This window comes from Lolium perenne, chromosome 2 (assembly GCF_019359855.2).
Source record: "Lolium perenne isolate Kyuss_39 chromosome 2, Kyuss_2.0, whole genome shotgun sequence".
NCBI lineage: Eukaryota > Viridiplantae > Streptophyta > Magnoliopsida > Poales > Poaceae > Lolium > Lolium perenne.
The window spans coordinates 161887007-161894435 of NC_067245.2; positions in this window are offsets into that span (position 1 = coordinate 161887007).

Here is a 7429-nt window from a genome sequence, read left to right on the forward strand (position 1 = left end):
CTATTATGGGCATTACTAATCCTATACCAAGCATCTCTTAAACATTCTCCCTCGTTGCTTAAACGTACGAACTTCAACTTCAGGATTACTCATTTTAGCAACAATAAATAAAGCAAACTAGATAAAGTAAATGCAAGTAACTAGTTTTTGTGTTTTTGATATAGCAAACAAGATAGCAAATAAAGTAAAACTAGCAACTAATTTTTTTGTATTTTGATTTAGTGCAGCAAACAAAGTAGTAAATAAAACTAAGCAAGACAAAAACAAAGTAAAGAGATTGGGATGTGGAGACTCCCCTTGCAGCGTGTCTTGATCTCCCCGGCAACGGCGCCAGAAATTTAGCTTGACACGCGTACAGCACGCGACCGTTGGGAACCCCAATTGGAAGGTGTGATGCGTACAGCAGTAAGTTTCCCTCAGTTAGAAACCAAGGTTTATCAAACCAGTAGGAGTCAAGAAGCACGTTGAAGGTTGATGGCGGCGAGATGTAGTGCGGCGCAACACCAGGGATTCCGGCGCCAACGTGGAACCTGCACAACACAAACCAAGTACTTTGCCCCAACGAAACAGCGAGGTTGTCAATCTCACCGGCTTGCTGTAACAAAGGATTAGATATATAGTGTGGATGATGATTGTTTGCAGAAAACAGTAGAACAAAGATTGCGGAGATTGTATTTCGGTATAGAGAATTGGACCGGGGTCCATGTTCACTAGAGGTGTTTCTCCCATAAGATAAACAGCATGTTGGGTGAACAAATTACAGTTGGGCAATTGACAAATAAAGAGGGCATGACCATGCACATACATATTATGATGAGTATTGTGAGATTTAATTGGGCATTACGACAAAGTACATAGACCGCTATCCGGCATGCATCTATGCCTAAAAAGTCCACCTTCAGGTTATCATCCGAACCCCCTCCAGTATTAAGTTGCTAACAACGAGACAATTGCATTAAGTATTGCGCGTAATGTAATCAGTAACTACATCCTCGAACATAGCACCAATGTTTTATCTCTAGTGGCAACAGCACATCCATAATCTTAGAGATTTCTGTCACTTCCCAGTTCACGGAGACATGAACCCACTATCGAGCATAAATACTCCCTCTTGGAGTTACAAGCATCTACTTGGCCAGAGCATCTACTAGTAACGGAGAGCATGCAAGATCATAAACAACACATAGACATAACTTTGATAATCAACATAACATAGTATTCTCTATTCATCGGATCCCAACAAACGCAACATATAGAATTACGGATAGATGATCTTGATCATGTTCGGCAGCTCACAAGACCCGACAATTAAGCACAATGGGGAGAAGACAACCATCTAGCTACTGCTATGGACCCATAGTCCAGGGGTAGACTACTCACACATCACTCCGGAGGTGACCATGGCGGCGTAGAGTCCTCCGGGAGATGATTCCCCTCTCCGGCAGGGTGCCGGAGGCGATCTCCTGAATCCCCGAGATGGGATTGGCGGCGGCGGCGTCTCAGTAAGGTTTTCCGTATCGTGGCTCTCGGTACTGGGGGTTTCGCGACGGAGGCTATTTGTAGGCGGAAGGGCAGGTCAGGGGGCCACACGAGGGGCCCACACTATAGGTCGGCGCGGCCAGGGCTTGGGCCGCGCCGCCCTGTGGTTTGGCCACCTCGTGGCCCCACTTCATCTCCTCTTCGGTCTTACGGAAGCTTCGTGGCAAAATAGGACCACTGGCGTTGATTTCGTCCAATTCCGAGAATATTTCCTTACTAGGATTTACGAAACCAAAAACAGCAAAAAACGACAGCGGCACTTCGGCATCTTGTTAATAGGTTAGTTCCGGAAAATGCACGAATATGACATAAAGTGCGCATAAAACATGTAGATAGCATCAATAATGTGGCATGGAACATAAGAAATTATCGATACGTCGGAGACGTATCGGCATCCCCAAGCTTAGTTCTGCTCGTCCCGGCGAGTAAACGATAAACAAAGATAATTTACGGAGTGACATGCCATCATAACCTTGATCATACTATTTGTAAAGCATATGAGCTGAGATCAAATCATTCAAAGCAAGTATCTATATTGACATAAGAGATGATAATGCAAGAGTTAGACAAGCTAGAAGTTTTCATGAACTATTGCTTTAAAGACATGCAACCGTACAAAGTTCATTAAAGATGTATTAAGTATTCAGCATAGAAGTTCTATCCTTCATTCCAAGCATCAAGTAAATTTTCACAACATAAGAAGGATTCAGTCAAGTAAACATAAACATGAACGTCATGAATCAAGCTGCTTTTGAAGTCTACTCAACCGGTGAGCGCAAGCATTTGGTATTAGCACCAGGATGTTATGGCATAAAGAACGTTAATGGGGGTTTGGAAGGCCAAATGGAAGAAAGGCTTGCAAAGCTGTAAATGACCATTAGACAAGAGGAAGCCTTATGATCGAAGCTATGCAAGGAGTAGTGATTGCCATGCAACGGATGCACATAGAGCTATATGTGTATGAAAGCTCTCCAATGGAACTAGTGGGGGTGCATCCAACTTGGTTGCTCAAGAAGACCTAGAGCACTTTTGAGGAGGCTTATCATTGGAATATACAACCCAAATTCTATAGTGTAAATTCCCCACATAGTTATACTAGTAAAACATGAAAACTCTCTCATATGAATGTAGGTGCTGAACATGAGCACAAATGATGACTATGAATAATGCGGGTGCTAAAACATGAGCACAAGTGTGGATAAAAGATAGTAATGCTGCCCCCTTTTTCTTTATTCTCTTTTTTTCTTTTTCTCTTCCTTTTTTTCTTTTTGATGGCCTCCACGGCTCTTTTCATTTAGAGGCAACATCCTAATATGACAACACACTTTTTGGTACAAATAACTTATAATGAATGAAACATGATGTATGAAACTATATGCCTCTGCCGGTGTAGCAGGATGTGCAATGATCTAGCGTAACATGGGTAAACCACACATTAGCTGTATATGATCATGCAAAGCAATATATAAATAATAAATGACAACACGGCATGTAATGTAAAAATGGATGTTGCATGGCAATATATCTCGAACAGCTATGGAAATGCTTTGTGGTAGGTAGGTATGGTGGCTGTTTTGAGGAGATGTATGGGCTTATGTGTAGGAGAACAAGAGAAAGTTCTCCCACGGGTTTGGATGTACCGGCGAAGTATGCACAATTCTCAATGTGAGCAAAAGGCAATGCACGATGCCGAAGAGGCTAACAAATTTGGATGGTGGAAGTGCCAAAAACCGTAGCTTAACATTAGTCAAAAAGAACTCACAAGCTTATTGCAAACAACTAGCAGGTTCATCATTAAGAGCATGATTAAAATTTACTCCAAGGACGGTGGCACAAGTACCCCGCTAGCTCCCTCGACCTTCAGCACAACTTAGTTATTACGATGAACTCTCAGACATGGAAAGCTATCAAGTCCAACTACGCCTTCAACTATTTAAATAGAGTGTGTAGTACGGCACAAGCTTAAAGACAACAATCCACTACTAATTTTAACTTATTTATCCAGCAAGCCTTACCATCTAAATATCTCAAAACATTTGCAAAGAATCAAGTTATCAAAGCTCAATGTTCTTCAAGTATTTTATTATATATTACCACATGCAACATTTCCTGTTTCCAACCATACAACAATTTAACGAAGAAGAAACTTTGCCATGAATATTATGAGTAAAGCCTAAGGACATACTTGTCCATATGCTACAGCGGAGCGTGTCTCTCTCCCATACAGTGAATGCTAGGATCCATTTTATTCAAACAAAACAAAAAAACAAAAACAAACCGACGCTCCAAGCAAAGCACATAAGCTGTGATGGAATAAAAATATAGTTTCAGGGGAGGAACCTGATAATGTTGTCGATGAAGAAGGGGATGCCTTGGGCATCCCCAAGCTTAGACGCTTGAGTCTTCTTGATATATGCAGGGATGAACCACCGGGGCATCCCCAAGCTTAGAGCTTTCACTCTCCTTGATCATGTTGTATCATCTCCCTCTCTTGATCCTTGAAAACTTCCTCCACACCAAACTTAGAACAACTCATTAGAGGGTTAGTGCACAATTAAAATATACATGTTCAGAGGTGACATGATCATTCTTAACACTTCTGGACATTGCACAAAGCTACTGAAAGTCAACGGAATCGAAATATCCATCGAACATAACAAAACTGGCAATGCGAAATAAAAGGCAGAATCTGTCAAAAACAGAACAGTTCGTATTGACCAATTTTATCGAGGCACCAGACTTGCTCAAATGAAAATGCTCAAATTGAATGAAAGTTGCGTACATATCTGAGGATCACTCACGTAAATTGGCATAATTTTGTGTGTTACCTACAGAGAATTTTGCCCAGATTCGTGACAGCAAAGAAATCTGTTTCTGCGCAGTAATCCAAATCTAGTATGAACTTTTCTATCAACGACTTTACTTGGCACAATAAAACACTAAACTAAGATAAGGAGAGGTTGCTACAGTAGTAAACAACTTCCAAGACACAAAATAAAAACAAAGTACTGTAGTAAAAACATGGGTTGTCTCCCATAAGCGCTTTTCTTTAACGCCTTTCAGCTAGGCGCAGAAAGTGTGTATCAAGTGTTATCAAGAGATGGAGCATCGTTATCATGAGCTCCCCCATCCGTAGTGGTACTAAGGGCTTTGTCAATTTTAGGCCTATAATAATACTTCTTTGGTTTAGGCACTTTAGAGACATACATAAACTTTTGCTCCTTACCCACATAAGCTTTCTCCTTATATTTAAGAGAAGAAAATGTTGAACCCAAGGTCCCCATAGCTTTTTCAAGTTCGTCAATCCTATTGATTTGATCATCATGGATAGCACAAGTTCCTAGGACACTAATTCTTTCATCAATTCCTCCTAAGGATTTATCGAGTTCATCAGTTTTATCAAGTAACATTTCTAGTTTAGTTTCAATACTTGCAAAAAATTTCTCTATGGTTTCCAATTTTTTCATAACATTTTCAAGAGAGATTTCAGTTTTAACTTCATCAACAGGGGGTACTCCAAATAGACTCTCAATAATGCAGCTAGCTTCTAATGCAGGAGTACTTAGGAAATTACCTTTCGCGAGACTATCAAGAACATACCTATTCCAGCTAGAGATACCAACATAAAAATTCCTGAGTAAAATAGTGGTGGAGTGTTTCTTAGTGCACCTATTATGGGCATTACTAATCCTATACCAAGCATCTCTTAAACATTCTCCCCCTCGTTGCTTAAACGTACGAACTTCAACTTCAGGATTACTCATTTTAGCAACAGTAAATAAAGCAAACTAGATAAAGTAAATGCAAGTAACTAGTTTTTTTGTGTTTTTGATATAGCAAACAAGATAGCAAATAAAGTAAAACTAGCAACTAATTTTTTTGTATTTTGATTTAGTGCAGCAAACAAAGTAGTAAATAAAACTAAGCAAGACAAAAACAAAGTAAAGAGATTGGGATGTGGAGACTCCCCTTGCAGCGTGTCTTGATCTCCCCGGCAACGGCGCCAGAAATTTAGCTTGACACGCGTACAGCACGCGACCGTTGGGAACCCCAATTGGAAGGTGTGATGCGTACAGCAGTAAGTTTCCCTCAGTTAGAAACCAAGGTTTATCAAACCAGTAGGAGTCAAGAAGCACGTTGAAGGTTGATGGCGGCGAGATGTAGTGCGGCGCAACACCAGGGATTCCGGCGCCAACGTGGAACCTGCACAACACAAACCAAGTACTTTGCCCCAACGAAACAGCGAGGTTGTCAATCTCACCGGCTTGCTGTAACAAAGGATTAGATATATAGTGTGGATGATGATTGTTTGCAGAAAACAGTAGAACAGTATTGCAGTAGATTGTATTTCAGTATAGAGAATTGGACCGGGGTCCACAGTTCACTAGAGGTGTTTCTCCCATAAGATAAACAGCATGTTGGGTGAACAAATTACAGTTGGGCAATTGACAAATAAAGAGGGCATGACCATGCACATACATATTATGATGAGTATTGTGAGATTTAATTGGGCATTACGACAAAGTACATAGACCGCTATCCAGCATGCATCTATGCCTAAAAAGTCCACCTTCAGGTTATCATCCGAACCCCCTCCAGTATTAAGTTGCTAACAACAGACAATTGCATTAAGTATTGCGCGTAATGTAATCAGTAACTACATCCTCGAACATAGCACCAATGTTTTATCTCTAGTGGCAACAGCACATCCATAATCTTAGAGATTTCTGTCACTTCCCCAGATTCACGGAGACATGAACCCACTATCGAGCATAAATACTCCCTCTTGGAGTTACAAGCATCTACTTGGCCAGAGCATCTACTAGTAACGGAGAGCATGCAAGATCATAAACAACACATAGACATAACTTTGATAATCAACATAACATAGTATTCTCTATTCATCGGATCCCAACAAACGCAACATATAGAATTACAGATAGATGATCTTGATCATGTTCAGCAGCTCACAAGACCCGACAATTAAGCACAATGGGGAGAAGACAACCATCTAGCTACTGCTATGGACCCATAGTCCAGGGGTAGACTACTCACACATCACTCCGGAGGTGACCATGGCGGCGTAGAGTCCTCCGGGAGATGATTCCCCTCTCCGGCAGGGTGCCGGAGGCGATCTCCTGAATCCCCCGAGATGGGATTGGCGGCGGCGGCGTCTCAGTAAGGTTTTCCGTATCGTGGCTCTCGGTACTGGGGGTTTCGCGACGGAGGCTATTTGTAGGCGGAAGGGCAGGTCAGGGGGCCACACGAGGGGCCCACACTATAGGTCGGCGCGGCCAGGGCTTGGGCCGCGCCGCCCTGTGGTTTGGCCACCTCGTGGCCCCACTTCATCTCCTCTTCGGTCTTCTGGAAGCTTCGTGGCAAAATAGGACCCTGGGCGTTGATTTCGTCCAATTCCGAGAATATTTCCTTACTAGGATTTCTGAAACCAAAAACAGCAAAAAACAGCAACTGGCACTTCGGCATCTTGTTAATAGGTTAGTTCCAGAAAATGCACGAATATGACATAAAGTGCGCATAAAACATGTAGATAGCATCAATAATGTGGCATGGAACATAAGAAATTATCGATACGTCGGAGACGTATCAGCATCCCCAAGCTTAGTTCCTGCTCGTCCCGAGCAGGTAAACGATAAACAAAGATAATTTCTGGAGTGACATGCCATCATAACCTTGATCATACTATTTGTAAAGCATATGAGCTGAGATCAAATCATTCAAAGCAAGTATCTATATTGACATAAGAGATGATAATGCAAGAGTTAGACAAGCTAGAAGTTTTCATGAACTATTGCTTTAAAGACATGCAACCGTACAAAGTTCATTAAAGATGTATTAAGTATTCAGCATAGAAGTTCTATCCTTCATTCCA